General features: G+C 49.5%; 1 protein-coding gene across 3 annotated transcripts in view; it reads left to right on the forward strand.

Moving 5' to 3' along the window:
• The first annotated feature begins 3,560 nt into the window (after window positions 1–3,560).
• The window catches only part of CUEDC2 (CUE domain containing 2), a 19,916-nt gene continuing 16,238 nt past the window's right edge, over window positions 3,561–7,238 (forward strand). For all 3 annotated transcript variants that reach the window (XM_025209603.1, XM_006014795.3, XM_025209555.1), the window contains exon 1: window positions 3,561–3,753. The gene's annotated coding sequence lies outside the window, so the exon portion shown is untranslated. The remainder of the gene's footprint in view (window positions 3,754–7,238) is intronic.

Genomic DNA, 7,238 nt, shown 5'->3' on the forward strand with positions numbered 1-7,238 from the left:
CCCCCAAGGTTTGGAATAGACTGCTGCCGGAGGCGGTTCAAGCACCCACTTTGAATGCCTCCAAGACACATTTGGATGCTTATCTTGCTGGGATCCAATGATCCCTGCTGACTTCCTGCCCCTGGGGCAGGGGGCTGGACTCGATGATCCTCCAGGGTCCCTTCCAGCCCAAATGTCTATGAAATCTATGAAATTTATGAAATCCTGAGGCTAAAAAGAAAGGCCTACAAAGGATGGAGGACAGGATTCACCCCCAAGGAGGAATATTCTGCAGTGGTCCGCTCCTGCAGGGAGCAAACCAGGAAAGCCAAGGCTGCAACTGAACTCCAACAAGCTTTGAGTATCAAGGACAATAAAAAGTCCTTTTTCAGATATGAGGGGAGCAAGAAGAAAAGCAAGGGCAACATTGGACCCCTGCTAAACCGGATGGGACATCTGACAACTGACGCCCAGGAAAAAGCCAACCTATTAAATGGGTACTTTGCATCAGTCTTTCATCAGTCCCATGGGACACCCATGCCCGCTACGGGACAGGGAGGTCTGGGTGAGGGAGATCCCCTGCCCTCCATCAATGCTGACCTCATGAAGGAACACCTTGACAGGCTGCATACCTTCAAGTCAGCCGGCCCTGATGGGTTACACCCAAGGGTACTCAAGGAGCTGGCGAGCATCATAGCCCAGCCCCTGGCACGGATCTTTGAGAACCCCTGGCACTCTGATGAAGTGCCCAAAGACTGGAAGGAGGCCAATCTGGGGTCTATCTTCAAGAAAGGGAGAAAAGTGGATCCAGCAAACTACAGGCCCATCAGCCTGACCTCTATCCCGGGGAAGGTCTTAGAAAAGTTTATTAAAGAGGCCATCCTTAATGGACTGGACGACACCAACATCCTGAGGGACAGCCAGCACGGGTTTGTTGCGGGTAGGTCTTGCTTGACCAATCTCATTTCCTCTTATGACCAGGAGGCCTATCACCTGGACAAGGGAGAAGAGCTTGATGTCATATATCTTGACTTCAAAAAATCCTTCGATATGGTATCCCATGATCACCTTTTTGCGAAACTGGCCAATTGTGGCCTTGGGTCCACCACGATCTGCTGGCTGGGGAATTGACTCCGTGGTGGGACCCAGACAGTGGTGGTTGATAGAAGTCAATTGTCATGGTGCCCTGTGACCAGTGGGGTCCCCCAAGGCTCTGTCCTTGGACCCATGTTGTTCAACATCGTCATTAATGATGTGGACATTGGAGTCAGAAGCAGACTGGCCAAGTTCGCCAATGATACCAAACTCTGGGGCAAAGCATCCACACCTGAAGACAGGAGGGCGATCCAGTCTGACCTGGACAGGCTCAGCACATGGGGCGAGGGGAAAGAAAGAGACTTGGGGGTCATCATTGACCACAAGATGAACATGAGCCTTCAATGCGATGCTGCAGCTAGTAAAGCGAGCAAAACGCTGGCTCGCATCCATAGTTGCTTCTCAAGCAAATCCCAGGACGCCATTCTTCCCTTGTACTTGGCCTTGGTGAGGCCGCAGCTCGAGTACTGCATCCAGTTTTGGGCCCCACAATTCAAAAAGGATGTGGAGAAGCTTGAGAGAGTCCAGAGAAGAGCCACAAGCATGATCAGAGGTCAGGAAAACAGACCTTATGATGACAGGCTGAGAGCTATGGGGCTCAGCCTGGAAAAGTGCAGGTTCAGGGGTGATCCGATGGCCACCTATAAGTTTATCAGAAGTGATCACCAGTATCTGGGGGAAGGTTTGTTCACCAGAGCGCCCCAAGGGATGACGAGGTCGAATGGTTATAAACTACTGCAAGACTGTTTCAGGCTGGACATAAGGAAGAATTTCTTTACTGTCCAAGCCCCCAAGGTCTGGAATAACCTGCCATTGGAGGTGGTTCAAGCACCTGCATTGAAAACCTGCAAAAGAAATTTGGATGCTTATCTTGCTGGGATCCTATGACCCCAGCTGACTTCCTGCCCCTTGGGCAGGGGGCTGGACTCGATGATCTTCTGAGGTCTCTTCCAGTCCTAATATCTATGAAATCTATGAAATCCACTTTGGTCTCACTGTCCACTCAAGAGGTGGCTGAATTTCAATTGTGCTATACACGCACTACTTATAAAGCACTGGGATCATATGAGGCAAAAACTACTAGAAAAATGTGAGATTTGTGGGAGGTTTTCAATATTTTGATGTATTTCTTTTCCAAAATAAGACAACACTGTAGAACAATTAAAGCCAAACAATGCTGTACAGTTTAACCAATACAGAGAACATATGGATTCAGGCAGCAAGCAAGTTGAAGCTGAAGAATTCAAGGGCACGTGGGAAATATATTCATACTATGTCAGGGAAAGAATGTACATATATCAGGGGAAAAAAAGAAACAATGGGGCCAGAGTCTGCTCTTGGTTCCATCACTGCAAACGTGGGGTAACTCTGCTGACCCAAGTGGCATTACTCCATTTCCCCTGGTGCAGCTGAAAGCAGACTGGCTTGATTCTGTTGATCAATGTATCGCTAAGAAATACAAGTAGGAGAGTAAAATACCCCTGCCTCCGGACTTTTACAAAGGAACAGTGCCCGATGTCACCAAGTTACTGCACTTAAGGTGGTAGAGGCAAAATTCTCACCCCAACACCTCATGCTGTTTCCACCTCTGAGATGAGGCAGTGCAGCTCACCTCTCCCAGCACTGTTCCCCACCCTCTGATGCTTGAGGCTGACAAGTAAAAGAGCCTCATGTTGCTCTCAGCGTCCTATTTGCTCGTTGCCATTGCCTGTGGGCTACAAAAGTTTAGAGCCCGCTGTCCCCAAGGACTGGGGAGGGCCCGTAGCAGGGTGCAGGGGGCAAAGGGGCACTTCTGCCCATCAGCAGCACCATGAGGCAGACTTTTCCAGGAGCCGCAGTGGCCCTGAATGTGGACAGGAATGATAAAGATCTTTGTTGGGGGAGAGCTGAGGCCGAGGCCCCTCGACTGGGCTTTCCAGCTCTCCCAAAGACAAAGCAAGACCAGACAGTGGCTGTGAACTCGTCGTCAGTGGGGGAAGGCGAGACTGTGGCTAAGCCCGCATGTAGGCTGGCCATCAAGGTACCTCAAGAATAGAGGACACCACCATGAACGTCGTGTGCCTCCCGAGGCCGGGGAGCATGGAGAGCTCCCGCAGGCAGCGGCAATGGCTGCAGTCGGCTGCAGCGGTGGCAGTGAAAAATAGAGGACATAAAGGCACACGGTTTCATATCAGTAGAGGGCAGAGGACCATGGACTGTCCTGTATATAACCAGACGAATGGCCACCCTACCCGCACACCTGCCCAGGCTGCTCTCCTCCACCCCGGCCTGCCTCGTGAGCAGGACAGCGCTGGGGCCTTGATGCCCCTAGGCTCGGGGAGGCCCACGGGCCAGGGCCTTACACCTGTGACATGAGCTTGTCTGGACGGCCCCTGGGCACCTCCATCACGTCCGCCAGGGCAGCTCCAAGACCCCTGCGTGGTCCCTCCCGGCCGGCAGGGGCAGGGGCCCAGCCTGGGTGGAGCGACCACGTGACAGGACCTGGACACCCGCTGAGATCCCGAAAGAGAAGGGCAAGTGCCCTCAGTAAAAATGGCGGCACGGGGGCCAGGAAGCGGGGCGGAAGGTTGCTCTGGCACGTCGCGCCCCACTCGGTGGTGCGGAGGGGTCATATGACGCTTTCAACCGCGAGGCGCGGGACGCGTCCGGGGAGCAGCGCAGGCCGTGGCCGCTCAGCAGGTGACCTCCCCCCTTCTTCCCCCGGGCCGGGCGCACCGGGGCAGCGCGGGCGATACAAGGACTCTTCTCACGGGGAAATGGTGCAGCGCTCACACCACGGAGCAGGGCATCGCCGCCCTGCAGCGTCCCGGGTGATGAGAGGGGTGCTCCCCGGCGTGGGCCCGACACGGCCCCTCGCGCAGGCGGTGACTTGAGCCCTGTCTTCCTGCGGCTGGGGCCACAGGCCTAGTGGTTGTTGCCGCTGTTTTGGCGGGGATGGTGTCGTAAGGCTTTGTCTCGAGGTGCAGCGGTTGCTTTCCCCTTGCCGTGGTTTGTTTCTGTGTGCTACATCTGGATCCATAGAAATGCTGGCTCTTTATTCACGCTGCCTTTGAAATCACCATTACAGTTAAGCAAGAAGGTGCTCCAGGATGGGCGGCAAGCTGAGGCATTGTTTGGCACACGTGCATCACACATGTTTAAAGTGCTTATAAGTATAAAGACATACAAAAAACTAGAGTTCTTGGTGCCAAACTGATACCTTTTATTAGACCAACTGGGAAATCACAAGAAAATTGACCTTTTCTGCAAGCTTTTGGGATCAAAGTCCCTTCGTCAGGTTCTGGGAAAAGTGTAGATGGTACAAGATGGTAAAAAGTCCCCACAGGTAGGAAATAAACTGCATTTTTGCACAGAGAGAGCTGGAGATGGAAAGCTGTCCCTCTGGGTCCATGAGAGTGTCTTTGTGAGCTGTGCTTAGTAGCTCTTTGGTGTGTGGATCAGGTCGGATTCCTTCCCCGGAGGTGTAGAAGTATAAATGAATTCTCACAACTTCACCTGGGCGAGTAGCTGAGTGTTTTCATCTCTGTGCGACAGAAAAGGAAGCTGAGGCAGAGGGGTGATACCAGTTTTCAGGGCTGTGCTGGGGAACCGTGAGAACTCGGTTTTACGTTTACAAGAGCCCTTAATCTCCTCATGCAGAACGTGGTACTTCCTGCCATTGTGTGTCTTTGCCTCTTGCTAAAAACAGAAAGAAGCAGTGATGGCAGAGTTCAGAATCTGTTTTCTTGTAACTTACTGGTTAATAAAGCACATAAGTCCTATTTTACACTCTGAGTAGAGACCACAAATCATTTTGCTTGTCTGCATTAGGATTTTTCTGTATTAAATACGTGCTCCGTTTTTGTCAGGACTCAACACGGAAGTTTAGAATTGATGCACTGTTGCTGGGGAGCGACAGCGTAGTAGGCCGACCAAGCACACAAACATATTAGCTTCCTATTTTACACTCCTGACTCTTAATCTGAAGGATAACATAGCATAGCGTCCTTTGCATTGGAGAAGAAAAAAGCACTTGGTAATAATTCAGGATTCTTGAAAGCTAGCATGTTCAGACAGATTCTGTAGTGCTCCCTAGTTCGCCACCATCTACATCCTGTTCTGCCTTGTGTCCCTGAATAAGGGCTCCCTATTTCTTGATGTACTTTGAAAGCAATCCTAGAATGCTCTGCTGAGTACTACAGATACTGAATGCCTTGCAAACCCTAGCTGTGATCCCATAGTCCTTTCATAGTTTCATAGTTTTAGGGTCGGAAGGGACCTAATAGATCTTCTAGCCCGACCCCCTGCCAGGGCGGGAGAACAACAAAAGAACCCTAAAAACAAAAAACGGGACTCAAATGAGTCCAGCCAGGTAGGTATCCAGCCTCTTCTTAAAGATCCCCAGGGTAGGGGCCAGCACCACCTCCCTTGGAAGTTGGTTCCAGCTCCTAGCCGCCCTAACTGTGAAGTAGTTTTTTCGGATGTTTTTTCAGGCAACTTCCTCTCAAGTAAATATGCATCTTGCCTGTGTAAGGAGCACAACACCAGTGCAGTGCAGTCATCCAATATCTTGCTACCTGCATGCTGTTCAGTGTGGAAGGTGAGGGAAAATTCTGGCCATTGACACAGTAGCTTGTGTAGTCTTAATTAGAAGAAGCAATTTGGAGGCAGTTAAGTTATTGAAAAGTGTCCTCTCTTGAATACAAACACACAAAGGCCAGTGAGAAACATGAAAGAAAATGTAGTTCTGCTAGACAGGATATACAGACCTAAATGTGTGAATCTTGCTATATGGAGCCTATCTTGTTTCTTTGGTTTTGGTCTTTAAAAATACCTCTGGTCAGTTTCTCCAGGCCCCCTTCACAAGGGGCAGGGTTTCTTCCTTACAGGAGTTGTGACAAAGGTGCTACAGAGTTCAGCTAACTTCAAGGTTGGCTAAATTGAATTAGAATAGGGAAAACAGTGCCCTGTGAGGGAGTGAGCAACAGAAGCCTTGATTATTGCATTCCAGAGATAAGCTGGAAGGTCAGCAGCAGTCATCTAACATCAGTGCTGGCCTATTTACACCCAGACCTACTAGCGCTTTCCCTCAGAGGCTGCCTTCTTCATGCAGAGGTGAGAGCTCTCCATGTCCCAGAAATCCTATCCACTGTCCAGTAGGAATGATCATTGTTCCCTTTCGGGTGTCCAGAAGCCATGAGGAGCCATTTCTCCTCCATTGCCTTAGCCAGGAGTCAGTAACTTACGGTGTGCAGGCCAAATCTGGCTCATGGAACAATTGGACCTGACCTGCAGAGCTAGGGGGCTTCTCACATACCATGACTGGGTGGCAGGGAACTTCACTCATGTCTCACTGTGCCAGAGCAGGGGAGATCAATGGCAATGTTGGTAGCCAGGTTCCAGTGCCAACCTGCCTTTGACCCACGCTGGGTCATTCCAGCCTGCTGCCAGAAGATGTTGTCATCTAGTGAGCTTAGCCATTTAAGATTAATTTCTAATATCTGAAATATGGGTCTCAACTTTCAATTTGAGAGAAACCAGCCCATTGTCAACCTAGTGTGTGATCTCCTAAAAAGCTTAGAAGCGCTTGTCCTTAATCATGTTAACATTTGTCTTGCACCTTCTTTGAACAATTTTACATGTGGTTTATCAAAAACAGTTTTTGTCTTTCCCCTGCTTTGATTTCAACAAAGCACTGACCAAGGGTATAGGCATCACTGTAATACTTGCCTTTATGAAAAGTGCTGCGGGATCTTTTAATGCTCAGGCGGAACAGACAAAACATCTGTTTTATTTTTAGGTCTTCTCTGAAAGAAATCCATGCTATGAACCAGCACAGAATTCAATTTGTCTGCTTCAGAGACAATAGATGAAAAGCCACATAATTTTCAACCTGTTTCCAGAGTTAAGATATTTAAAACATAAAGTTAAAATTACATCTTGCATCTCTCACTTAAAATTGTATAGCTGTGGCACAGATTTCTTCACCAGTATAAAAAAGTGGGTGAGTGAAGGAAGGAACATTATCATCCTCAGTACAAGTGAAGTTCTTGGAGTCCAATGATACAGACTCCTGAGCATGCCACCCTAACAGGTTCTGAAACAGTAAACAAATGTTCAGATTTGAAAGTCACTATTTCTGTTAGTACAATGATGACCATGCTCCTCTTGACAAGGGCATTCCT

This window comes from Alligator sinensis, unplaced genomic scaffold (assembly GCF_000455745.1).
Source record: "Alligator sinensis unplaced genomic scaffold, ASM45574v1 scaffold264_1, whole genome shotgun sequence".
NCBI classification, from domain to species: Eukaryota; Metazoa; Chordata; order Crocodylia; family Alligatoridae; genus Alligator; species Alligator sinensis.